At 42.5% G+C, this 26440-nt stretch overlaps 5 non-coding genes across 5 annotated transcripts; 2 read left to right on the top strand and 3 right to left on the bottom strand.

Moving 5' to 3' along the window:
• Positions 1–8737: 8737 nt before the first annotated feature.
• Positions 8738–8928, top strand: LOC140285570 (U2 spliceosomal RNA). The gene has a single exon (XR_011910583.1). It is a non-coding gene; the product is annotated as a U2 spliceosomal RNA (small nuclear RNA).
• A 746-nt stretch (positions 8929–9674) lies between these two features.
• LOC140285542 (U2 spliceosomal RNA) lies at positions 9675–9862 on the top strand. Its single transcript, XR_011910558.1, has one exon. It is a non-coding gene; the product is annotated as a U2 spliceosomal RNA (small nuclear RNA).
• Positions 9863–15600: 5738 nt separating this feature from the next.
• Positions 15601–15786, bottom strand: LOC140285565 (U2 spliceosomal RNA). The gene has a single exon (XR_011910579.1). It is a non-coding gene; the product is annotated as a U2 spliceosomal RNA (small nuclear RNA).
• Positions 15787–16061: 275 nt separating this feature from the next.
• LOC140285529 (U5 spliceosomal RNA) lies at positions 16062–16175 on the bottom strand. Its single transcript, XR_011910546.1, has one exon. It is a non-coding gene; the product is annotated as a U5 spliceosomal RNA (small nuclear RNA).
• A 387-nt stretch (positions 16176–16562) lies between these two features.
• Positions 16563–16753, bottom strand: LOC140285517 (U2 spliceosomal RNA). Its single transcript, XR_011910535.1, has one exon. It is a non-coding gene; the product is annotated as a U2 spliceosomal RNA (small nuclear RNA).
• Between the last annotated feature and the right edge of the window lie 9687 nt (positions 16754–26440).

Raw genomic sequence — 26440 nt, 5'->3', positions numbered from 1 at the left:
ATCAAAATCCGGAATTGTGTAGAACTCGTGAAAAGAAGCTTATTCTTATTACACCAGTCGCAGCAGCCCGGGCCTGACACCCACCATCACCCAGGCCCCCCCAGGCCCCTCCCAATAGGGGAAAAGCACACCCCCACACAGACCCCCTCCCCCTCACCGCACGCCCCAACACCCTAAAAAAAACAACCACCTGCGGACACCTTCGAGTTCCCAGAGCAACAAGCCCGGCACCAGGACCTGCACCAACCCACGCATACTGTGGCATGTCCAGGGCAACCCAGACCCCCCAGGCACAGGCAGGGCCCCGCCCCGGGCACAAGGCAGCGGCAAGCCACCAGGTCAAGGCCCAGCCCCACCACCCACGCCAGAGCGGCCCCGTCACCCGGTACAGAGCCAGCAGCCACCACCCCAAGGCCCCTAAGGGACCCCGCCCCACACCGCAAGACAACCCAACCCGCAAGCCCCCAAAACTGCCCTCCAAGCCCGACACACAGTCCCCCCCAGCAATGACCAACCCGGTCCCCACGACCCGAGAGACCACCAGACGCCCGAAGCCACACAGCTCCCCCCAGCACACACTCAACCGCCCAGAGCGATTTCTAAACTGGTTAATACACAGATTGTTCTTCGCTTTCCAGTTCATGAGAATAGTTTTCTTTGCTATACATAACACTGTGAGGATCATGTGTGCTAAGCTAAATTCCACGTTGATGTTGTCTAAGTCACCCAGTATGCACAGTGTGGGGCATGCAGGAATGCTACACTTTAGCCATGTTGATAGGTCCGCACAGACTTCAAGCCAGAACTTCTGGACAGGCGCACAAAACCACAAAGCGTGTGCAAAATCATAAGGTGTGTTATCTGTGCAATGTGAGCAGATGTTTGAGTGTGTTAGACCCATCCTGAACATCCTTTGTCCTGTATAGTGTGTTCTATGAAGAATTTTGTATTGTATGAGCTGTAAATTAGGATTTTGAGTCATTCTGAAGGTGTTCAAACATATTTGTGGCCAGAAGCTATGACTAGAACTGATGGATAAATCTGCCTCCCATTTTGAGGACGGTAGAGACATTGTGTCATCTATCTTAGACAATAATTTATATATTTTTGATAGTAGTTTTGGGGTGCAGATGCTTAGAAATTCTGCTACCCTAATCGGGAGTTGTAAGTCTGGTTGGTGGAGGATATATTTCTTTGTTATTATAGACTTAAGTTGTTGATATTCTAGGAATTTATTGCTGCCTATCTCATGTTGTGATATGAGCTCATCAAATGAAATAAAATGCCCATTTTGGATTATATGTTCCAGATGTTTGATTCTTTTGATCTTCCACAGAGTAAAGTTTAGCATTTTTTTGTTTTGCAGGATGTCAGGATTGTTCCAGATGGGTGTAAGCTTACACGGGACAAGTGAAGACTTTGTTATTTTAAGAAATTCCCACCAGGCTGTCAGAGAGGTGCTGATGTTAATGCTTTTGAAACATTTGTGATTTTTTACGTTTTGACTAATAAGTGGCAGGTCAGAGATTTCCAGATTATCACACAATGCTTGTTCTATATTTATCCATGTTCATCTATTGGGCTAGGTTTAAACCATTTTGATATATACCGTAACCTATTGGCTAAGGAATAGTGCTGAAAATTAGGTAAATCTAATCCACCACTGTCCTTGGTCTTCTGTAGGGTTTTTAAACTAATACGTGGTGGTTTGTTTTTCCACAGAAATTTGGAGATGCATGAATCTAGTGACTTAAACCAAGTAGCAGGTTGGTTTTATGGGGATCATTGAGAACAAATAGTTAACTTTTGGTAGTATCATCATTTTAATGGTTGTAACTCTCTCCATAAGTGATATAGGTAAGGACTTCTAACGAGAGAGATTGTCCTCTACTGTCTTTAATAATTGCACATAAATTAGCTTTGTTAGCTCTGAGAGCCTGGAGGAAATGTTTATGCCTAAATATCTAATATTTCCTGACTGTAAAGTGATCGCAGGTATATTCTGGACCCTACAGTTAATGGGCAGAACTGTGGTCTTAGACCAATTGATAGAGTAGTCAGAAAGTGCTGAGAATTTATTTATGAGTGTGATCGTGTGAGTGAGAGACGTCTGTGAGTTCTGAAGGAAAAGTAATACATCATCAGCATAAAGACTTATTTTATGCTCAATATTTTGGGGTTGGATGTCTTTAATATTTCTATCTTGTCTGATAGCAGCTGCTAAAGGTTTGATGAAAATAGCAAAAAAGTGAGGGAGAAAGTGAGCAACCCTGTCTTGTACTTCTCTGCAGACTGAAGCTTGGAGAAGTTTGATCATTTGTCCTGACACTTGCATTTGGGGAGTCAGTTATTTTCTTGTGAGGAGATAAGAGGCTTTAATAATAATATCTTGCAAGAGAGAACAACACAGTACAGAATACAGAGTTGCTCTGACCACTGAAGCAAAAACACACAGTTATATTGCCCGCTCATCACGTCATCTGTTTTTGGGTATAATTGATTGTTCTTCTAACTTTCCTCCCCAACCATCAGTTGAGGTTACCCAGACACACTCGTAAATACCAGCCTAACCCTGTCCCCCCTAAAGTGCAGCTATCTCATTATAACAAGCCCACCATTGTAAAGAGGAATTTAAGAAAACAGGGCAGGGTGGTACCTTGCAGCTCGGTCATTTGCAGGTTATACACAGTAACACTCAATACAATGCATATAAGAATTATTTTCCATTACATTCCTCCCTTTTGATTATAATAATACCATTATATTAATCAACCCAAAAGAAACAAGGAAAATAATAACTTTATCTGTAAAACATCAGCCTGCATTTGCACACAACGTGAGTTTAAAATGCAGGCATCATAGTAATAAAGGGTCCAATGATAAACAATCAAAACATGAACAATTAAACATGATTATCTTCATCCCTCTCTAAGTCAGCGTCACTAGAGGAAAAATTTTGAAAGCAAGAAAGTTATTTGAGTCATTTGGTCTTTTTCACACTGTTGTTTAGATGGACTACATAAAAGGATGTCATCCACATACTGCAAAAGAGCAGAGCCTGTGGTTGATTGAAGTTAATCCAGACTAGCTTTGAGGGCAGCATTGTAAATAGTGGGACTTTCACAGTACCCCTGGCATAACCGGGTAAAAGTCCAAGATCTCCCTTCAAACTAAAAAGCAAACCAAAATGGGCTATCAGGGTGCACTGGCGACAAGTCAACCACTGAGAAAAACTGTGCATCTGATGTAATTTGAGACAAAATAGTGTGTGGGTTGGGCACAGTAGGAGCATGTGGCTGAACTGCAGCATTCACCGCTTGGAGGTCCTGTACAAAACTGTACACATCATATTTGCTCTTAGCCCAAAGATCATTGGGCACTTCAGCCAACATGAGTATCGAAGACAAATCTGTTTCAGATAAAAAAACATGCTTCAAAATGTGATTCTGTGGTAGGAATTAAGTCCACAGTTCTTTGACAATGCATTGTACTCAAAAATGTTTTTTTGTATGCTGACAATCGTTCAGAAAACATCAAATTTGGATCAGCAGGTGAAACAGTCCACTCCATTTCTTTCTGACATGTAGCAACAAACTCTCCCACACCTTGTCACTGCCAGTGTGTACGTTTGGCCAAGGAAATGTGAGGGCGAGTACCACAAACATTAAAAAAATCGAAGTGCTCTGGAGTGAGCGACACAGCCAATAAAGTAGGCGCACATATTTTTTCACTTCTTCTCATAGTCATTGTCAGGCCCCAAAGAAATGTGTGATGTGCAGTGCAAATCAGTAGGTTGCATGAAATCAGAAAGGGGTGAAACTAACACTTTTGCTTCTTCCACTAGTTGTTGTGAAAAAGGAGAGCTGGGAAGTTTCCACTCATAAGCATATGTAAGTGCCGATGAATCAAACTGCACTGCTGTGAAAACTTTGTCAGGCTGTAACATAACCTTAACACCCTCTAGTGTAGAAGTTAAAATAATGCCTAATTTACACATGAGATCACAGCCCATCAGGTTAATGGGACACAACTCTGATAACAAAAATGAGTGTTTGAAGGAGAGCTCATCGGGAGTGACAACACGCAATGGGCATTGTCATTTTCTCCTTCACAACCTGGCCTGATGCAGACATACAGTAAACGTGGTTTCCACTTAACTTTGGAGGACAATCAAACTCCCCTGACGTCACTACTGATGAACATAAGTTCCTATATTCTGAGAGAAATATCTTTGCTCTGGGACGGAAATAGCATGCAAAACTTTACTACGTGAATCACAGTCGGCAAGCGTTGCTTCACTACACAGAGCAGGAAAAATGTGTGAGTGTGTTTGTGCTATCACCCATTAGTGGAGGCTCCGCTGCCGCGTGACGTCCAGAACCTGCCTCCCACCCTCAGTCAGCCTTTTGCCCAATTTCATCACTTTTTAGCTGTGGACAGTCCTTCTTCCAGTGTCCAGTCTGGCCACAGTAAAAACAAATATTCGGATCATAGCTCTGGCGTGGCCCATTTCGACCTCCTCTCCCACACGTCCACGTCTTCGACTTCGGCCTCGTCCTCTGTTTACACCAACTGCGTAATACATGGTCATGGTTGCCAAATGCAGCTCCTTTTCACACTTGTCCCTTTTGGTTGTCTTACGCGTCTCAACTTGGTTCTGAGCATGGCGAGCATATCGGCGAACGTCAGCCAAACGAGGACCCTCACACCATCCCACGTAAATGTTCTTTACTTCAGTGGCGACATCTATATAATATTGTCTGGGTCCCGTTAAAACATGTATTTTTCCCATCTAATTCCTTGTTTGCTTTAAAACAAGTATTCCCCATTTTCTATCCCTTCAGTAGCCAACCAGTTTGTATGGAGTACACTGGAGCAACTTGACTGATCAGTAAAACACTGCTTTTGTTGTCACCGCAAGGCTTCCCCTGTCGGTTGTTTCACTGAGACACTACTGAGTAACTACAACTCAACACAGTTTATACACATAACATTCATATACATACTAACAAACAAACAAACAATAATTTATCGCAATTTTCTCATCTCTGTTTGAACGTACACCCAGGTAAATATTCCTGTAGTCTTCTCATACCGACTATGGACCCATTCATTGTTTAACTTCACTGTTTTGCAAATCCTAATTGAATATTACACATTGACATTGAACTTTACTGGATAAGCAGGTCTTCATTGCATTCAGCAGCCTATATGTGAGCATCTATGTGTAAGCTGTTCTTCTTTGCATTTATCAGCAGCAAGCAATTCTTCACTGCACATGCATATGTAAATAGTAAAACAATTCCAATGTGATAGCGAAACCTTCTATATCACAGTGGTTTCTAAGATCTATTTTAAGTTCTTTGCCATCAGTGAGATGACATAGTTTACAAAGTGTGTAAAATTATCACTGAAGATCTTTTCAGGAATTTCAAATCTAGAAATGAGTTATTTTACGCGTGATTTTGCTACTGAGAGTGCATCTGCTTGTGCACATGGAAATATTTCAGACCATTTGGTAAAAACCTCTGTTGTCACTGAGCAGAATCGTTTCCCTTAACATTAATTTAGTTCAATGAAATCTACACAATAATGAAATAATGAAATCCAAACAAATATGTTGAAAAAGATACACTGGCTTAGGGAATTATCTTCGTTTTGGTCTTAGATTGCCCTGTGGAATGTATTTTGCACATATTTGACCTGCTAGACAAAACTTTATTCATTTATTTATTCTAAAAAAAAAAATTCAATAATTAGTAAAACCATATGCTGTAAAAACCTTGTTCATTATTGCTTCCATCCCTCCTGTTGAGACATGACATGGTCCGTGGCTCAATACTGCAGCATATTTAAACAAATTCTTTGGCAGTATGGTTTTCCTTCCGGTCATTCATACGAGTCTATTGTAGATGGCAATTGAATAACATCTAATAATGCTAAAATATTTGTAGTTTATACATTTAGCTGTGGATGTCAACATACCTGTTTTTCCAATGCTGTGTTAACACATGTACAGTTGAGAAGGCATACTGACTGTCAGTGTAAACGTTAACAACCTTTTTGTTATTTAATTTACAAGCTTCAGTTAAAGCTACCAATTCGACTGCTTGAACAGAGTAATTTTTTGGTAGTGGTTGTTTTAAGAAAACTTCAGTTTCTGTTACTACTGCAAATCCTGTAGCATTTGTGCCATCAGGGTTTTTTGCTTGACCTGTTGAATAAATATAGTTATTTCTGCATTTTCATAACGTATATCAGTTAAGTCTGGCCTGGGTAAAACACTGATGGTTATTTCTGACATGCAATCATGAGGCTTTCCATCTGTGGGGTAGGTAGCAGTGTGGATGGATTAAGTGTAGCACATCTCTCGACAACAAGGTGTGGCTGTGAAAGAAGAACTGTTATGTAGGAGAGATGTCTGGTAAAGATATTTTGTTAAGTAACCATATCACAGCCACTGCATGAGGTACCTTAAGTGTTAATGGGTGAAATAACACCATTATTGTTGATGCCTGCACTGCCAATGGCTTCTGGCCATTGATTCAAAAGTACGATCTCGTCCCTTTTTCCCCCTTTCAGTGGACACTGGCCCCTAATTACCGCAATTCAGCAGGGGGTCTTTCATTAGGAGTACTGGACTCCCCCGTGCACGGTTTCAGCTCCGACCCTGGAAAGCGGAAAAAACGTTGAGATCTGGTTTGAGGACCCAATTGTTGAGAAAAGTCTCTCAATGAGACTCAGAGTTGCTGGAGTCAGTTAATGCAAATGTTTAATCTTGCAGCAAGTTCAAGAATGTGTGTGTGTATGGGTGTATGTGTGTGAACGTGTGTGAGTTTGTGTGTGTGAGAGTTTAAAGAACCTGTTATCCACAGGCAGGTCTTAACTAGTATGGCACAGGTCCAGCCTGTCTCATCTTTTTTGGAAGGTCCAGCGCTCGGCCGTAACCCTTCTGTCTGTTTGGACTCTCACATACATTCGGTTAATCATAGAAAAATGAGAACAAAACTTTTTAGCCCCTTAAATTCATAAAACAGACATGGTGCAGTTATTTCCATTCTAGAAAATAAGAGTAATCACCACCATTCCTATAAATTCTGGATATTCTAACAATCTGAATCTTTTTTAAATGTTCGATGAAGCCCATTGCTGTTCTGTTTAGAGACTCAGCTGATCATAAACCAAGTTTTGCTCTTGAACCAAGCTTCTAAACTCTTCACCTTTTTCATTTCTCAGTTAGTATTCTCTTTAAAACTGATTAAAAGAAAAATTAAATGAATGCCTATCAACAAATGTGGGATCTAAACTCTAGTGCTTTCTCTAAAATAATTTCTTTTCTCAATTCAGAAATGTATGTGTGTAAGTCACAACACCCGTGACACCAAAACGGCTTTCTTTTCTCTCTTTTCTCTACACTCTGCACTGTGAGCACACACACCAAATCAGAAAGGACTGTGGGGACACAAAACCGCTCTCTCTCTTTTTTTTTTGATTGTGTGCCAGGGCGTTGTCTCACGTATTAGATTATGCTTAAGATACGAATGGGTTTATCAGTCACATCAGAATCCATACATACTGATCCTCCCGTAATAAAATGGTCGGATCTTATCAAACACACTTTGTTTCTTGTGACAAGTCAGCGAAACAGCGTATACACGTCAAGACACTGAATCAAGTTTGCCACAAGAACTCATAAGTTTGGCAGTATTGCTCTGCCGTCAGCAATCATACACCCATTTTATTTTCATGAGACATGTGCAGGCACCTGTTCATCTACTGTTCTATCACTATGAATTAGTTTATCTATTATCAATAAGGATACTTCTACAACTACTATCAAAGTATGTCCGGACTTCTTATGTTGTCAGTTGCTATATATGAATAAGTGGGTTGCTACTGAAAAGCATTAAGCATGTCACACAGCCCAAACATATAACATTTCAGGACACACCACACAGTTAACAACCACAGTGAAGCGTGTCAAAGCCCAAACATGTAACATTCAACAGGACACTTACACAACACATTCAAATCAAACAGTCAGACAACATACAAGAACATATACACCAGCCGGCATTGCTCCCTGCCTATTTTCCTACAACTCACTATGTGTGCGCACACCTTTATTCACAAACTCTTCAACTTATACTCTTTTACCGAAGCTGCTACAGCTCGATAAGCCAAATACCCTTAGATCCTATTTCGGTGAATTTGACATCTGCCTTGTATGTAACAGATTAGCGGTTTAGCAGTTTTAATTTAGTTTGAGTGAAGGAATTCATTTTATAGCAAAATCCGAAATCGTGAAGAACTCATGAAAGTAAGCTTATTCTCGGACTCCTGAAACTTTAGATTTGCTCTTTCTTTTACTGCAAAGTACAACGTTGAGCAGCACTAATGAGTTGTTTCTATTTTTGGCAGGCTTTACCTTTGCGGATGAAGCCCTTTCTGTCTGTGCAAAAGAAATCTTGTTACTGTGCAGAGTGACTTCTCTGAGTAGAGTCGCCTTACTTCTTGCGACTGTGCCGATGTTCGAAGCTGGAGTGCAAAGTTGTTGCTTGAATGGTGCTCACTGGAGCGTGTGGTAGTGTAAAGTTATACCATTTAAAAGGGCTGAAGAGTGCTTAGTGCAGCGGGTGGGCGGAGGTGCAAAGTGACACTATGGCCATAAAAAGAACACCGCTACAAGTGCGCATTGTGCCAGGAAGGGCCCTCGGACGTGAACCAGTGGACAGTTATCGCTTCTCGGCCTTTTGGCTAAGATCAAGTGTAACATCTGTTCTTATCAGTTTAATGTCTGATATGTCCTCTATGCGAGGACTACATATTAAATGGATTTTTATCAATAGGAGTTGAAAAAGGAGCTTGCTCCGTTCACTCCAAGCATCGACCCGGTACTGCAGTGCCGCTGGGAACGGTGCGCTCTCCTCTGCTCTTGTGAAAAAGCAAACAGCGGTGCAGGATGGAAGTTTCAGGGAGCCTAAGATGAAACTTTCTTTTAATCTGCTGAGAAAAGAGAGTGAATGCGAAGCAGACTTTAACACGGCTCTGGGAGCGAGCCGAGTGCGGGCTAACCGGGAGAATTGCTTGAAAGAAACGCGACACCGAATGAGCAGTCAGAACAAAGCCTCAATACGGTGTTCCCGTGTTGTTTGTGGCTGCCTTGTCTTTTGCACAGAGTAAAAGACAAGGCAGCCATCAAATAGGGCCCGATTGTTCCTACTTGGTCAGCCGAGGAGCAAGGGGGGGGAGCAAGCATCTCAACCAAGCAAAGCTCACCATGGGGAAGGTGGCTATGCCAACTAGCCACCTAGTTGATGGATAATCGTACACTGGTTTCCGTGGAGAGCAGCACTAATGAATTGTTTCTATTTTTGGCAGGCTTTACCTTTGCGGGTGAAGCCCTTTCTGTCTGTGCAAAAGAAATCTTGTTACTGTGCAGAGTGACTTCTCTGAGTAGAGTCGCCTTACTTGTTGCGACTGTGCCGATGTTGCTTGAATGGTGCTCGCTGGAGCGTGCGGTAGTGTAAAGTTATACCATTTAAAAGGGTTGAAGAGTGCTCAGTGCAGCGGGTGGGCGGAGGTGCAAAGTGACACTATGGCCATAAAACGAACACCGCTACAAGTGCGCATTGTGCCAGGAAGGGCCCTCGGACGTGAACCAGTGGACAGATATCGCTTCTCGGCCTTTTGGCTAAGATCAAGTGTAGTATCTGTACTTATCAGTTTAATATGTGATATGTCTATGCGAGGACTACATATTAAATGGATTTTTATCAATAGGAGTTGAAAAAGGAGCTTGCTCCGTTCACTCCAAGCATCGACCCGGTACTGCAGTGCCGCTGGGAACGGTGCGCTCTCCTCTGCTCTTGTGAAAAAGCAAACAGCGGTGCAGGATGGAAGTTTCTTTTAATCTGCTGAGAAAAGAGAGTGAATGCGAAGCAGACTTTAACACGGCTCTGGGAGCGAGCCGAGTGCGGGCTAACCAGGAGAATTGCTTGAAAGAAACGCGACACCGAATGAGCGGTCAGAACAAAGCCTCAATACGGTGTTCCTGTGGTGTTTTTATAAAATGCGGTGTAAAAAAAGGTGTGAATGCCCCATAGAAAACTAAAAGGTGGAGCGGAAGTATTCGGCTGCAAGAAGGTGTGAATGTCCGACTATATTTGGTGAAAAGCAGGTGAAGCAAGGTCTGAATGCCCAACCTTACATCATCAAAAGCGAGATCAGAGGTTTTTGGCTGCTAGAAGGCCATAGTTTGCCAAAAGCGGGTAAGGTGCGAATGATCGGCTAAATATCAACAAAAGTGGGGGCGGAGGTCTTCGGATGCAAGTGGGTGTGAATATCCCACCATACAAGTATGGTGGAGAGGAAGCTGTGAATGGCCGACCATAGTTTGCAAAAAGTGGGTAAGAAAAGGTGCGAATGTCCAACCATACATGATCAAAACAGGGAGCGGAGGTGTTTGGCTGCGACAAGGTGTGAATGTCCACCCATAATTAATGAAAAGCGGGCAACAAGTAGGTTCGAATGCCCAACCATACATCATTAAAAGCAGGAGTGGATGTGTTCGGCTACAAGAAGGTTTGAATGTCCGAGCATAGTTTGTAAAAAGCGGGTAAGAAAAGGTTCGAATGCCCGAACATACACCATCAAAAGAGGGAGCGGAGGTGTTCCGCTGTAAGACGGTGTGAATGTCCGACCATAGTTGGTAAAAAGTGGGTATGAAAAGGTTCGAATGCCCAAATTCGGCTGCAAAAAACTGTGTTCGGCTGCAAAAAGGTGTGAATGTTCGACTAAATTTTGTAAAAAGCGGGTAAGACAAGGTGCGAATGCCTGACAATGTATGATCAAAAGCGGTAGCGGAGGTGTTCAGCTGCAAGAAGGTCTAAATGTCCATTTTTAATTGCTAGAAAACATGAAAGAAAATTTTCGAAAATCAATCCGCACATGATCATAAGTGGGAGAGGTGTTCAGCTGCAAGAAGGTGTGAATGTCCTACCACAATTGCTGAAAAATGTGTTAGAAACGGTAAGAATGCCGGACCATACATCATCAAAAGCTAGAGAGGTGGTGTTCGGCTGCAAGTAGGTGTGAATGTCTGACTAAAGTTCAAATATATTAACAAAAGCGGGAGGAGAGGTCTTCGGATGAGTGGTTGAGAATTTCCAACCATAATCTATAAAATGCGGTGAAAAAAAAGGTGTGATAGATACCTAAAAGGTGGAGCGGAAGTGTTCGGCTGCAAGAAGGTGTGAATGTTATATATATAGTTGGTGAAAAGCAGGAAAAGCAAGGTCTGAATGCCCAATCTTACATCATCAAAAGCGAGATCAGAGGTGTTTGGCGGCAAGAAAACGGGTAAGGTGTGAATGACCGACTAAATATCAACAAAAGTGGGGGCGGAGGTCTTCGGATGCAAGTGGGTGTGAATATCCCACCATACAAGTATGGTGGAGAGGAAGCTGTGAATGGCCGACCATAGTTTGCAAAAAGCGGGTGAGAAAAGGTGCGAATGTCCAACCATACATGATCAAAACAGGGAGCGGAGGTGTTTGGCTGCGACAAGGTGTGAATGTCCACCCATAATTAATGAAAAGCGGGCAACAAGTAGGTTCGAATGCCCAACCATACATCAACAAAAGCAGGAGTGGATGTGTTTGGCTACAAGAAGGTTTGAATGTCCGAGCATAGTTTGTAAAAAGCGGGTAAGAAAAGGTGCGAATGCCCGACAAAGTATGATCAAAAGAGGGAGTGGAGGTTTTCGGCTACAAGAAGGTTTGAATGTACGACCATAGTTTGTAAAAAGTGGGTAATAAAAGGTGCGAATGCCCGAACATACACCATCAAAAGAGGGAGCGGAGGTGTTCCGCTGAAAGACGGTGTGAATGTCCGACCATAGTTGGTAAAAAGCGGGTAAGAAAAGGTTCGAATGCCCGAATATATACCATCAAAAGCGGAAGCGGAGGTGTTCGGCTGTAAGAAGTTGTGAATGTCCGACCAAAGTTTGTAAAAAGCAGTTAAGAAAAGGTGCGAATATCCAACCAAACATAATCAAAAGTGGGAGCAGAGCTGTTCGACTGCAAGTAGGTGTGAATGTCCACCCATAATTCCTGAAAAATGGGTAAGAAAAGGTGCGAATGCCCAACCATACATCATCAAAAGAAGAAGTGGATGTGTTCTGCTACAAGAAGGTTTGAATGTCCGACCATAGTTTGTGAAAAGTGGGTAAGAAAAAGTTTGAATGCCCGAACATACACCATCAAAAGAGGGAGCGGAGGTGTTCCGCTGTAAGACGGTGTGAATGTCCGACCATAATTGGTAAAAAGCGGGTAAGAAAAGGTTAAAATACCCGACTGTACACAATCAATAGCGGGAGCGGAGTTGTTCAGCTACAAGAAGGTGTGAAAGTCCGACCATGGTTTGTAAAACGCGGGTAAGACAAGGTGCGAATGCCCGACAATGTATGATCAAAAGAGGGAGCGGAGGTGTTCGGCTGCAAGGTCTGAATTTCCAACCATAATTTGTAAACACCGTTGAAGAAAAGCCTCGAAAGCCCGACTATACACCATCAAAAGCGGGAGCAGAGGTGTTCAGCTGCACACAATCAGGTTTTTGCAAATTATGATCTGACATTCACACATGCTTTTGATGATGTATGGTTGGGCATTCGCACCTTTTTTTACCCATTTTTCAGGAATTATGGGTGGACATTCACACCTTCTTGCAGCTGAACACCTCCTCTCCCGCATATGATCATGTGCGGTTTTATATTCGAAAATTTTCTTTCATTTTTTCTAGCAATTATTGATGGACATTCAGACCTTCTTGCAGCTGAACCCCTCTGCTGCCGCTTTTGATGGTGTATAGTCGGGCTTTCGAGCCTTTTCTTCCCCGGTTTTTACAAATTATGGTTGGAAATTCAGACCTTCTTTTAGCCGAAAACCTCCGCTCCCTCTTTTGATCATACATTGTCGGGCATTCGCACCTTTTCTTACCCGCTATTTACAAAAAATGGTCGGCCATTCACACCTTCTTGTAGCCGAACACATTCGCTCCCGCTATTGATTGTGTACAGTCGGGTATTTTAACCAACTACGGTCGGACATTCACACCTTCTTATGGCGGAACACCTCCGCTCCCTCTTTTGATGGTGTATGTTCGGGCATTCGAACCTTTTCTTACCCGCTTTTTACAAACTATGCTCGGACATTCAAACCTTCTTGTAGCCGAACACATCCAGTCCTGCTTTTGATGATGTATGGTTGGGCATTCGCACCTTTTTTTTTACCCATTTTTGAGGAATTATGGGTGGACATTCACACCTTCTTGCAGCTGAACACCTCTTCTCCCACTTATGATCATGTGCGGTTGGATATTCGAAATTTTTTTTTCATGTTTTCTAGCAATTATTGATGGACATTCAGACCTTCTTGCAGCTGAACACCTCCGCTCCCGCTTTTGATGGTGTATAGTTGGGCTTCGGAGCCTTTTCTTCCCCGGTTTTTACAAATTATGGTTGGACATTTAGACCTTCTTGCAGCCGAAAACCTCCGCTCCCTCTTTTGATCATACATTGTCGGGCATTTGCACCTTTTCTTACCCGCTTTTTACCAATTATGGTCGGATATTCACACCTTCTTACAGCGGAAAACCTCCGCTCCCTTTTTTGATCATTTATGGTCTGGCAATACTACCTTTTCTTACCCGTTTTTGAGTAATTATGGCTGGACATTCACACCTTCTTGCAGCCGAACACCTCTTCTCCCGCTTTTGATGATGAATGGTCCGGCATTCTTACCTTTTCTAACACATTTTTCAGCAATTATTGTCGGTCATTCACACCTTTCTCATCAGCTTTTTGCAAATTATGATCTGACATTCACACCTACTTGCAGCCGAACACCTCGGCTTCCGCTTTTGATGGTGTATATTTTGGCATTCGAACCTTTTCTTACCCGCTTTTTACCAACTATGGTCGGACATTCACACCTTCTTACAGCGGAACACCTCCGCTCCCTCTTTTGATGGTGTATGTTCTGGCATTCGAACCTTTTCTCACCCACTTTTTACAAACTATGCTCGGACATTCACACCTTCTTGCAGCGAAACACCTCCGCTCCCTCTTTTGATTGTGTATGTACGGGCATTCGAACCTTTTCTTACCCGCCTTTTACAAACTATGGTCGGACATTCAAACCTTCTTGTGGCCGAACACATCCACTTCTGCTTTTGATGATGTATAGTTGGGCATTCACACCTTTTCTTACCCATTTTTTAGTAATTATTGGTGGACTTACACACCTTCTTGTAGCCGAACAACTCCGCTTCCGCTATTGATTGTGTACAGTCGGGTTTTTTAACCTTTTTTTACCCGCTTTTTACCAACTATGGTCGGACATTCGCAGCATCTTACAGCGGAACACCTCCGCTCCCTCTTTTGATGGTGTATGTTCGGGCATTCGAACTTTTTCTTACCCACTTTTTACAAACTATGGTCGGATATTCAAACCTTCTTGTAGCAGAACACATCCACTTCTTCTTTTGATGATGTATGGTTGGGCATTCGCACCTTTTCTTACCCATTTTTCAGGAATTATGGGTGGACATTCACACCTACTTGCAGTCGAACAGCTCTGCTCCCACTTTTGATTATGTTTGGTTGGATATTCGAACCTTTTCTTAACTGCTTTTTACAAACTTTGGTCGGACATTCACAACTTCTTACAGCCGAACACCTCCGCTTCCGTTTTGATGGTATATATTCGGGCATTCGAACCTTTTCTTACCCGCTTTTTACCAACTATGGTCGGACATTCACACCGTCTTTCAGCGGAACACCTCCGCTCCCTCTTTTGATGGTGTATGTTCGGGCATTCGAACCTTTTCTTACCCGCTTTTTACAAACTATGCTCGGACATTCAAACCTTCTTGTAGCCGAACACATCCACTCCTGCTTTTGATGATGTATGGTTGGGCATTCGAACCTACTTGTTGCCCGCTTTTCATTAATTATGGGTGGACATTCACACCTTGTCGCAGCAAAACACCTCCGCTCCCTGTTTTGATCATGTATGGTTGGACATTCGCACCTTTTCTCACCCGCTTTTTGCAAACTATGGTCGGCCATTCACAGCTTCCTCTCCACCATACTTGTATGGTGGGATATTCACACCCACTTGCATCCGAAGACCTCCGCCCCCACTTTTGTTGATATTTAGCCGATCATTCGCACCTTACCCGCTTTTGGCAAACTATGGCCTTCTTGCAGCCAAAAACCTCTTATCTCGCTTTTGATGATGTAAGGTTGGGCATTCAGACCTTGCTTCACCTGCTTTTCACCAAATATAGTCGGACATTCACACCTTCTTGCAGCCGAACACTTCCGCTCCACCTTTTAGTTTTCTATGGGGCATTCACACCTTTTTTTACACCGCATTTTATAAAAACACCACAAGAACACCGTATTGAGATTTTGTTCTGACCGCTCATTCGGTGTCGCGTATCTTTCAAGCAATTCTCCTGGTTAGCCCGCACTCGGCTCGCTACCAGAGCCGTGTTAAAGTCTGCTTTGCATTCACTCTCTTTTCTCAGCAGATTAAAAGAAACTTCCATCCTGCACCGCTGTTTGCTTTTTCACAAGAGCAGAGGAGAGCGCACCGTTCCTTTTTCAAATCCTATTGATAAAAATCCATTTAATATGTAGTCCTTGCATAGACATATCACATATTAAACTGATAAGTACAGATACTACACTTGATCTTAGCCAAAAGGCCGAGAAGCGATATCTGTCCACTGGTTCACGTCCGAGGGCCCTTCCTGGCACAATGCGCACTTGTAGCGGTGTTCGTTTTATGGCCATAGTGTCACTTTGCACCTCCGCCCACCCGCTGCACTGAGCACTCTTCAACCCTTTTAAATGGTATAACTTTACACTACCGCACGCTCCAGCGAGCACCATTCAAGCAACATCGGCACAGTCGCAACAAGTAAGGCGACTCTACTCAGAGAAGTCACTCTGCACAGTAACAAGATTTCTTTTGCACAGACAGAAAGGGCTTCACCCGCAAAGGTAAAGCCTGCCAAAAATAGAAACAATTCATTAGTGCTGCTCTCCACGGAAGTCTTTAGTAAAAGGCGAAAGACTTGTACATTATGAAGAGAAACCAGTGTACGATTATCCATCACTGCGGGAGCATGGCATCAGGCTAGTTGGCATAGCCACCTTCCCCATGGTGAGCTTTGCTTGGTTGAGACGCTTGCTCCCCCCCTTGCTCCTCGGCTGACCAAGTAGGAACAATCGGGCCCTATTCGATGGCTGCCTTGTCTTTTACTCTGTGCAAAAGACAAGGCAGCCACAAACAACACAGGAACACCGTATTGAGGCTTTGTTCTGACTGCTCATTCGGTGTCGCGTTTCTTTCAAGCAATTGTCCCGGTTAGCCCGCACTCGGCTCGCTCCCAGAGCCGTGTTAAAGTCTGCTTCGCATTCACTCTCTTTTCTCAGCAGATTAAAAGAAACTTCCATCCTGCACCGCTGTTTGCTTTTTCACAAGAGCAGAGGAGAGCGCACCGTTCCCAGCGGCACTGCAGTACCGGGTCGATGCTTGGAGTGAACGGAGCAAGCTCCTTTTTCAACTCCTATTGATAAAAATCCATTTAATATGTAGTCCTCGCATAGAGGACATATCAGACATTAAACTGATAAGAACAGATACTACACTTGATCTTAGCCAAAAGGCCGAGAAGCGATAACTGTCCACTGGTTCACGTCCGAGGGCCCTTCCTGGCACAATGCGCACTTGTAGCGGTGTTCTTTTTATGGCCATAGTGTCACTTTGCACCTCCGCCCACCCGCTGCACTGAGCACTCTTCAGCCCTTTTAAATGGTATAACTTTACACTACCACACGCTCCAGCGAGCACCATTCAAGCAACAACTTTGCACTCCAGCTTCGAACATCGGCACAGTCGCAACAAGTAAGGCGACTCTACTCAGAGAAGTCACTCTGCACAGTAACAAGATTTCTTTTGCACAGACAGAAAGGGCTTCATCCGCAAAGGTAAAGCCTGCCAAAAATAGAAACAACTCATTAGTGCTGCTCAACGTTGTACTTTGCAGTAAAAGAAAGAGCAAATCTAAAGTTTCAGGAATCCGAGAATAAGCTTACTTTCATGAGTTCTTCACGATTTCGGATTTTGCTATAAAATGAATTCCTTCACTCAAACTAAATTAAAACTGCTAAACCGCTAATCTGTTACATACAAGGCAGATGTCAAATTCACCGAAATAGGATCTAAGGGTATTTGGCCAATCGAGCTGTAGCAGCTTCGGTAAAAGAGTATAAGTTGAAGAGTTTGTGAATAAAGGTGTGCGCACACATAGTGAGTTGTAGGAAAATAGGCAGGGAGCAATGCCGGCTGGGGTATATGTTCTTGTATGTTGTCTGACTGTTTGATTTGAATGTGTTGTGTAAGTGTCCTGTTGAATGTTACATGTTTGGGCTTTGACACGCTTCACTGTGGTTGTTAACTGTGTGGTGTGTCCTGAAATGTTATATGTTTGGGCTGTGTGACATGCTTAATGCTTTTCAGTAGCAACCCACTTATTCATATATAGCAACTGACAACATAAGAAGTCTGGACATACTTTGATAGTAGTTGTAGAAGTATCCTTATTGATAATAGATAAACTAATTCATAGTGATAGAACAGTAGATGAACAGGTGCCTGCACATGTCTCATGAAAATAAAATGGGTGTATGATTGCTGACGGCAGAGCAATACTGCCAAACTTATGAGTTCTTGTGGCAAACTTGATTCAGTGTCTTGACGTGTATACGCTGTTTCGCTGACTTGTCACAAGAAACAAAGTGTGTTTGATAAGATCCGACCATTTTATTACGGGAGGATCAGTATGTATGGATTCTGATGTGACTGATAAACCCATTCGTATCTTAAGCATAATCTAATACGTGAGACAACGCCCTGGCACACATTATGGACTGTCCCCACAGTCCATAATGTAGAAAAGAGAGAAAAAAGCCTTTCTGATTTGGTGTGTGTGCTCACAGTGCAGAGTGTAGAGAAAAGAGAGAAAAGAAAGCCGTTTTGGTGTCACGGGTGTTGCGACTTACACACACACATTTCTGAATTGAGAAAGGAAATTATTTTAGAGAAAGCACTAGAGTTTAGATCCCACATTTGTTGATAGGCATTCATTTAATTTTTCTTTTAATCAGTTTTAAAGTGAATACTAACTGAGAAATGAAAAAGGTGAAGAGTTTAGAAGCTTGGTTCAAGAGCAAAACTTGGTTTATGATCAGCTGAGTCTCTAAACAGAACAGCAAAGGGCTTCATCGAACATTTAAAAAAGATTCAGATTGTTAGAATATCCAGAATTTATAGGAATGGTGGTGATTACTCTTATTTTCTAGAATGGAAATAACTGCACCATGTCTGTTTTATGAATTTAAGGGGCTAAAAAGTTTTGTTCTCGTTTTTCTATGATTAACCGAATGTATGTGAGAGTCCAAACAGACAGAAGGGTTACGGCCGAGCGCTGGACCTTCCAAAAAAGATGAGACAGGCTGGACCTGTGCCATACTAGTTAAGACCTGCCTGTGGATAACAGGTTCTTTAAACTCTCACACACACAAACTCACACACGTTCGCACACATACACCCATACACACACACATTCTTGAACTTGCTGCAAGATTAAACATTTGCATTAACTGACTCCAGCAACTCTGAGTCTCATTGAGAGACTTTTCTCAACAATTGGGTCCTCAAACCAGATCTCAACGTTTTTTCCGCTTTCCAGGGTCGGAGCTGAAACCGTGCACGGGGGAGTCCAGTACTCCTAATGAAAGACCCCCTGCTGAATTGCGGTAATTAGGGGCCAGTGTCCACTGAAAGGGGGAAACAGGGACGAGATCGTACTTTTGAATCAATGGCCAGAAGCCATTGGCAGTGCAGGCATCAACAATAATGGTGTTATTTCACCCATTAACACTTAAGGTACCTCATGCAGTGGCTGTGATATGGTTACTTAACAAAATATCTTTACCAGACATCTCTCCTACATAACAGTTCTTCTTTCACAGCCACACCTTGTTGTCGAGAGATGTGCTACACTTAATCCATCCACACTGCTACCTACCCCACAGATGGAAAGCCTCATGATTGCATGTCAGAAATAACCATCAGTGTTTTACCCAGGCCAGACTTAACTGATATACGTTATGAAAATGCAGAAATAACTATATTTATTCAACAGGTCAAGCAAAAAACCCTGATGGCACAAATGCTACAGGATTTGCAGTAGTAACAGAAACTGAAGTTTTCTTAAAACAACCACTACCAAAAAATTACTCTGTTCAAGCAGTCGAATTGGTAGCTTTAACTGAAGCTTGTAAATTAAATAACAAAAAGGTTGTTAACGTTTACACTGACAGTCAGTATGCCTTCTCAACTGTACATGTGTTAACACAGCATTGGAAAAACAGGTATGTTGACATCCACAGCTAAATGTATAAACTACAAATATTTTAGCATTATTAGATGTTATTCAATTGCCATCTATAATAGACTCGTATGAATGACCGGAAGGAAAACCATACTGCCAAAGAATTTGTTTAAATATGCTGCAGTATTGAGCCACGGACCATGTCATGTCTCAACAGGAGGGATGGAAGCAATAATGAACAAGGTTTTTACAGCATATGGTTTTACTAATTATTGAATTTTTTTTTTTAGAATAAATAAATTAATAAAGTTTTGTCTAGCAGGTCAAATATGTGCAAAATACATTCCACAGGGCAATCTAAGACCAAAACGAAGATAATTCCCTAAGCCAGTGTATCTTTTTCAACATATTTGTTTGTATTTCATTATTTCATTATTGTGTAGATTTCATTGAACTAAATTAATGTTAAGGGAAACGATTCTGCTCAGTGACAACAGAGGTTTTTACCAAATGGTCTGAAATATTTCCATGTGCACAAGCAGATGCACTCTCAGTAGCAAAATCACGCGTAAAATAACTCATTTCTAGATTTGAAATTCCTGAAAAGATCTTCAGTGATAATTTGACACACTTTGTAAACTATGTCATCTCACTGATGGCAAAGAACTTAAAATAGATCTTAGAAACCACTGTGATATAGGAGGTTTCGCTAACACATTGGAATTGTTTTACTATTTACATATGCATGTGCAGTGAAGAATTGCTTGCTGCTGATAAATGCAAAGAAGAACAGCTTACACATAGATGCTCACATATAGGCTGCTGAATGCAATGAAGACCTGCTTATCCAGTAAAGTTCAATGTCAATGTGTAATATTCAATTAGGATTTGCAAAACAGTGAAGTTAAACAATGAATGGGTCCATAGTCGGTATGAGAAGACTACAGGAATATTTACCTGGGTGTACGTTCAAACAGAGATGAGAAAATTGCGATAAATTATTGTTTGTTTGTTTGTTAGTATGTATATGAATGTTATGTGTATAAACTGTGTTGAGTTGTAGTTACTCAGTAGTGTCCAACCGACGGGGGAAGCCTTGCGGTGACAACAAAAGCAGTGTTTTACTGATCAGTCAAGTTGCTCCAGTGTACTCCATACAAACTGGTTGGCAACTGAAGGGATAGAAAATGGGGAATACTCTTTTTAAAGCAAACAAGGAATTAGATGGGAAAAATACATGTTTTAACGGGACCCAGACAATATTATATAGATGTCGCCACTGAAGTAAAGAACATTTACGTGGGATGGTGTGAGGGTCCTCGTTTGGCTGACGTTCGCCGATATGCTCGCCATGCTCAGAACCAAGTTGAGACGCGTAAGACAACCAAAAGGGACAAGTGTGAAAAGGAGCTGCATTTGGCAACCATGACCATGTATTACGCAGTTGGTGTAAACAGAGGACGAGGCCGAAGTCGAAGACGTGGACGTGTGGGAGAGGAGGTCGAAATGGGCCACGCCAGAGCTATGATCCGAATATTTGTTTTTACTGTGGCCAGACTGGACACTGGAAGAAGGACTGTCCACAGCTAAACAGTGATGAAATTGGGCAAAAGGCTGACTGAGGGTGGGAGGCAGGTTCTGGACGTCACGCGGCAGCGGAGCCTCCACTAATGGGTGATAGCACAAACACACTCACACATTCTTCCTGCTCTGTGTAGTGAAGCAACGCTTGCCGACTGTGATTCACGTAGTAAAGTTTTGCATGCTATTTCCGTCCTAGAGCAAAGATATTTCTCTCAGAATATAGGAACTTATGTTCATCAGTAGTGACGTCAGGGGAGTTTGATTGTCCTCCAAAGTTAAGTGGAAACCACGTTTACTGTATGTCTGCATCAGGCCAGGTTGTGAAGGAAAAAATGACAATGCCCATTGCGTGTTGTCACTCCCGATGAGCTCTCCTTCAAACACTCATTTTTGTTATCAGAGTTGTGTCCCATTAACCTGATGGGCTGTGATCTCATGTGTAAATTAGGCATTATTTTAACTTCTACACCAGAGGGTGTTAAGGTTATGTTACAGCCTTTTTTCACAGCAGTGCAGTTTGATTCATCGGCACTTACATATGCTTATGAGTGGAAACTTCCCAGCTCTCCTTTTTCACAACAACTAGTGGAAGAAGAAAAAGCGTTAGTTTCACCCCTTTCTGATTTCATGCAACCTACTGATTTGCACTGCACATCACACATTTCTTTGGGGCCTGACAATGACTATGAGAAGAAGTGAAAAAATATGTGCGCCTACTTTATTGACTCCAGAGCACTTTGATTTTTTTAATGTTTGTGGTACTCGCCCTCACATTTCCTTGGCCAAACGTACACACTGGCAGTGACAAGGTGTGGGAGAGTTTGTTGCTACATGTCAAAAAGAAATGGAGTGGACTGTTTCACCTGCTGATCCAAATTTGATGTTTTCTGAACGATTGTCAGCATACAAAAAAACATTTTTGAGTACAATGCATTGTCAAAGAACTGTGGACTTAATTCCTACCACAGAATCACATTTTGAAGCATGTTTTTTATCTGAAACAGATTTGTCTTCGATACCCATGTTGGCTGAAGTGCCCAATGATCTTTGGGCTAAGAGCAAATATGATGTGGGGTTGATAAAAGGCTGTGAACCAGTAATTGTCACCCCTAAATCAGACTTTTGTCCATGTAAAAAACAATACCCTTTTAAGCCTGAAGCAATTAAAGGGATTAAACCTGTTTTTCAATCTTTTCAGAAAACAGGCGTTATTGTTCCTTTTGAAAATTCACCTGTGCTTACTCCATTGTTTCCTGTTAAAAAGATTAAAGATGCTGGCCAGCCAGATGAATGGCGTTTTGTACAGGACCTCCAAGCGGTGAATGCTGCAGTTCAGCCACATGCTCCTACTGTGCCCAACCCACACACTATTTTGTCTCAAATTACATCAGATGCACAGTTTTTCTCAGTGGTTGACTTGTCGCCAGTGCACCCTCATAGCCCATTTTGGTTTGCTTTTTAGTTTGAAGGGAGATCTTGGACTTTTACCCGGTTATGCCAGGGGTACTGTGAAAGTCCCACTATTTACAATGCTGCCCTCAAAGCTAGTCTGGATTAACTTCAATCAACCACAGGCTCTGCTCTTTTGCAGTATGTGGATGACATCCTTTTATGTGGTCCATCTAAACAACAGTGTGAAAAAGACAGTGAATCTGTTGAAACATCTTCCTTCTTATGGCCATAAAGCCAGCCTTTCTAAGTTACAGTTTGTACAGGACGAAGTCACCTTTTTGGGTCATGTGATTTCTAAGGATGGGCGCTCACTTTCTCCTAAACATGTTGCTGCAGTTCAGATCATTCCTAAACCGGTTACTAAAAAACAGCTTATGTCATTCTTAGGTATAACATCTTACTGCAGGAACTTTATTCCTAACTACTCTTTTCTCGAAGCTCTCTTAGGTGCTCTTATCCATGGTAAAGGCAGCTGCAGTTCTGACATGCAGCTCCAGTCAGCTGATCGTGTTCCATGGACTCCTGAGGCTGAATCAGCCTTTAGTCAGCTTAAGCTGGCTCTTCAAACAGCACCAACACTTGGCATTCCAGATCCTCATAAACCTTTCATACAGGCAGTTGATGAGAAGCATGGTTGTATGACATCTGTTCTTATGCAGGAACATGGGGCAGGCAAAGGCCAGTGGCTCATTTCTCAGCAAAACTGGACTCTGTGGCTGCAGGCCTGCCTGGTTGTCTTCGTGCTGTTGCAGCTGCAGAGAAAGCTGTCCTGGCCTCCCAAGATATTGTGGGCTACGCTAATTTGACTGTTTTGGTTCCTCATGCTGTTGCCATTATTCTTCTCGAGCAGAAAACTTCACATCTTTCAACTGCTTGTTGGCTCAGATACACCTCTGTGCTCCGTGATATGCCAAATGTCACTGTTAAACGTTGTACTGTTCTGAATCCTGCTACTTTGCTTCCGACTCCTGAGGATGGGGAGCCTCATGACTGTGAAGCTGTTTTGGAACAAGTTTGTACACCCCGACCTGATCTTTTAGAGACTCCTCTTCCAAACTCTGACATGATTCTTTTTGTAGATGGATCAGCTTTGCGTGATCCAGCCACAGGTACAAACTGTGTTTGGTTTGCAGTATGTTCTTCACATGACACTTTGTTGTCTGGTTCTCTTCCTAAACATTTCTCTGCTCAAACTACTGAGCTTATTGCACTTACTGAAGCTTGTAAGTTGGCAGCTGGTAAGTCTGTCACTATTTACACAGATTCCAGATATGCTTTTGGTGTTGTTCATGACTTTGGTGCGCTGTGGAAACACAGGCATTTCCTTAAATCAGATGGTAAAACTATTCTGAACTCCAAGCAGGTTTCTGATCTTCTTGATGCGATCCTTTTGCCTACAGCAATCTCGGTCTGTAAGTGTACGGCTCACACTAACTCAGACGATCCTGTTGCTTGTGGCAATGCCAGAGCTGATGCTGCAGCTAAGCAAGCAGCTAATTTTTTTCCTGTTTTCGCTTCCCTCTCTTTGCAGGCAGAAGACTCCCTCACAGATCTCCATGCTTTGCAAACTTTTGCCTCTGCAGATGAAATTTGGTCCTCTGGACGCATTTGGTCCTCTGTGGGTGCAACTCATACGGATGGTGTTTGGATGGGACCTGATGGTAAACCCTGTCTACCTAAACATTTTTTTCCTCATTTTTCAAAATTGACACATGGGTTGAACCATGTGTCAAAAGGGGGGATGCTGAATGCACTCACTGCTCAGTGGTTCACAAAAGGGTTCAGTTCATATGCGCAAAAATACTGTCAGTCATGTATGGTTTGTGCCACACATAATGTAGGAAAGGCATTACACACATCGCAAGTTGCACACCCTCCACCAGAGAAACCTTTTGAACATTTGATGATGGATTTTGTTGAACTCACACCAGCTGAAGGAAAGAAATATGCACTAGTAATAGTGGACGTGTTTAGTAAATGGGTTGAAGTTTTCCCTGCAAAACATGCAAACAGTAATGCAGTGACTAAAGCACTGCTAAACAGAAATCATTCCTAGATGGGGCATTCCAGAGAAGATCAGCAGTGATAATGGCACACATTTTGTAAACACTGCATTGACTGAGGTTGGTAAATTCCTGGGAATAACCTTGCGCACACATTGTGCTTATCATCCACAGAGTGGAGGTGCTGTGGAAAGAGAAAATGGTACATTAAAGTCCAAGTTAGCCAAATGTTGTGAAGAAACAGGTCTGCCATGGACAAAAGCATTACCTATTGTGCTTATCTACATGAGAATGAGAATCAGAGCTCAAGTGAATCTCAGCCCATTTGAAATTTTATTTGGCAGACCTCCTAACCTGGGATTGGGACCTGTAACCAGACCCCTCCCTTCCACAACTGTTTGTGATGATGCTATGTTGTCTTACTGTCGAAACCTTTCCACTGTTCTATCTCAAGTTTCACAGGCAGTAAAAGCAGCCCTTCCAGCCACAGAAAACACACCACTCCAACCAGATGACAGGTGGTGAAGGAACTTCGCAGGAAACATTGGAAGTCCAAACATTGGCAAGGCCCGTTCCAGGTGCTACTGGTCACTCACACAGCTGTTAAAGTTGCAGAGAGAGCAACCTGGATTCATGCCAGTCACTGTAAGAAGGTACCAGAACCAGTAGATGACTTCCACCCTGACATACATCAGCCTAACCAACACGCCCGGAAGGACAAAGATAAGAGTCAGCAGTAAAAGCTGTACTCCACCGGTGTGTTAAGTGCTAGTAACCTCTGACCCCGAAGATTGAAACATCCTTACTGAGACCAGCGATGAAGATGATCATACACATGCTGTGAACCATGGAAGAAACTGTTTGTTGTTTGTATTTTCTTATTTGTAACCAGCATGTGCACATTGTATCTTGATTTCACAGGAAGCAATAATACAGGGCTGCTGTATTTCCCCACGACCCGAGAGACCACCAGACGCCCGAAGCCACACAGCCCCCCCCAGCACACACCCAACCGCCCAGAGCGACGGGACAGCAACCCACCACCACCACTATGTGATCAAGCTAATCAGAAGGGACCAGAGAGAATTAAATTCAGCCAATTGATGTTTTGAGGAAGCAAACATTGTTTCCATGCTAATATAATCTAAAAGAAAATTTCTAAACTGGTTAATACACAGATTGTTCTTCGCTTTCCAGTTCATGAGAATAGTTTTCTTTGCTATACATAACACTGTGAGGATCATGTGTGCTAAGCTAAATTCCACATTGATGTTGTCTAAGTCACCCAGTATGCACAGTGTGGGGCATGCAGGAATGCTACACTTTAGTCATGTTGATAGGTCCGCAAAGACTTCAAGCCAGAACCTCTGGACAGGCGCACAAAACCACAAAGCGTGTGCATAATCATCAGGTGTGTTATCTGTGCAATGTGAGCAGATGTTTGAGTGTGTTAGACCCATCCTGAACATCCTTTGTCCTGTATAGTGTGTTCTATGAAGAATTTTGTATTGTATGAGCTGTAAATTAGGATTTCGAGTCATTCTGAAGGTGTTCAAACATATATGTGGCCAGAAGCTATGACTAGAACTGATGGATAAATCTGCCTCCCATTTTGAGGACGGTAGAGACATTGTGTCATCTATCTTAGACAATAATTTATATATTTTTGATAGTAGTTTTGGGGTGCAGATGCTTAGAAATTCTACTACCCTAATCAGGAGTTGTAAGTCTGGTTGGTGGAGGATATATTTCTTTGTTATTATAGACTTAAGTTGTTGATATTCTAGGAATTTATTGCTGCCTATCTCATGTTGTGATATGAGCTCATCAAATGAAATAAAATGTCCATTTTGGATTATATGTTCCAGATGTTTGATTCCTTTGATCTTCCAGAGAGTAAAGTTTAGCATTTTTTTGTTTTGCAGGATGTC

This window comes from Leuresthes tenuis, unplaced genomic scaffold (assembly GCF_036924035.1).
Source record: "Leuresthes tenuis unplaced genomic scaffold, fLeuTen1.0.hap1 SCAF_47, whole genome shotgun sequence".
In the NCBI taxonomy this organism is placed as follows: Eukaryota; Metazoa; Chordata; class Actinopteri; order Atheriniformes; family Atherinopsidae; genus Leuresthes; species Leuresthes tenuis.
This window is presented reverse-complemented; position numbering and strand designations above follow the sequence as displayed.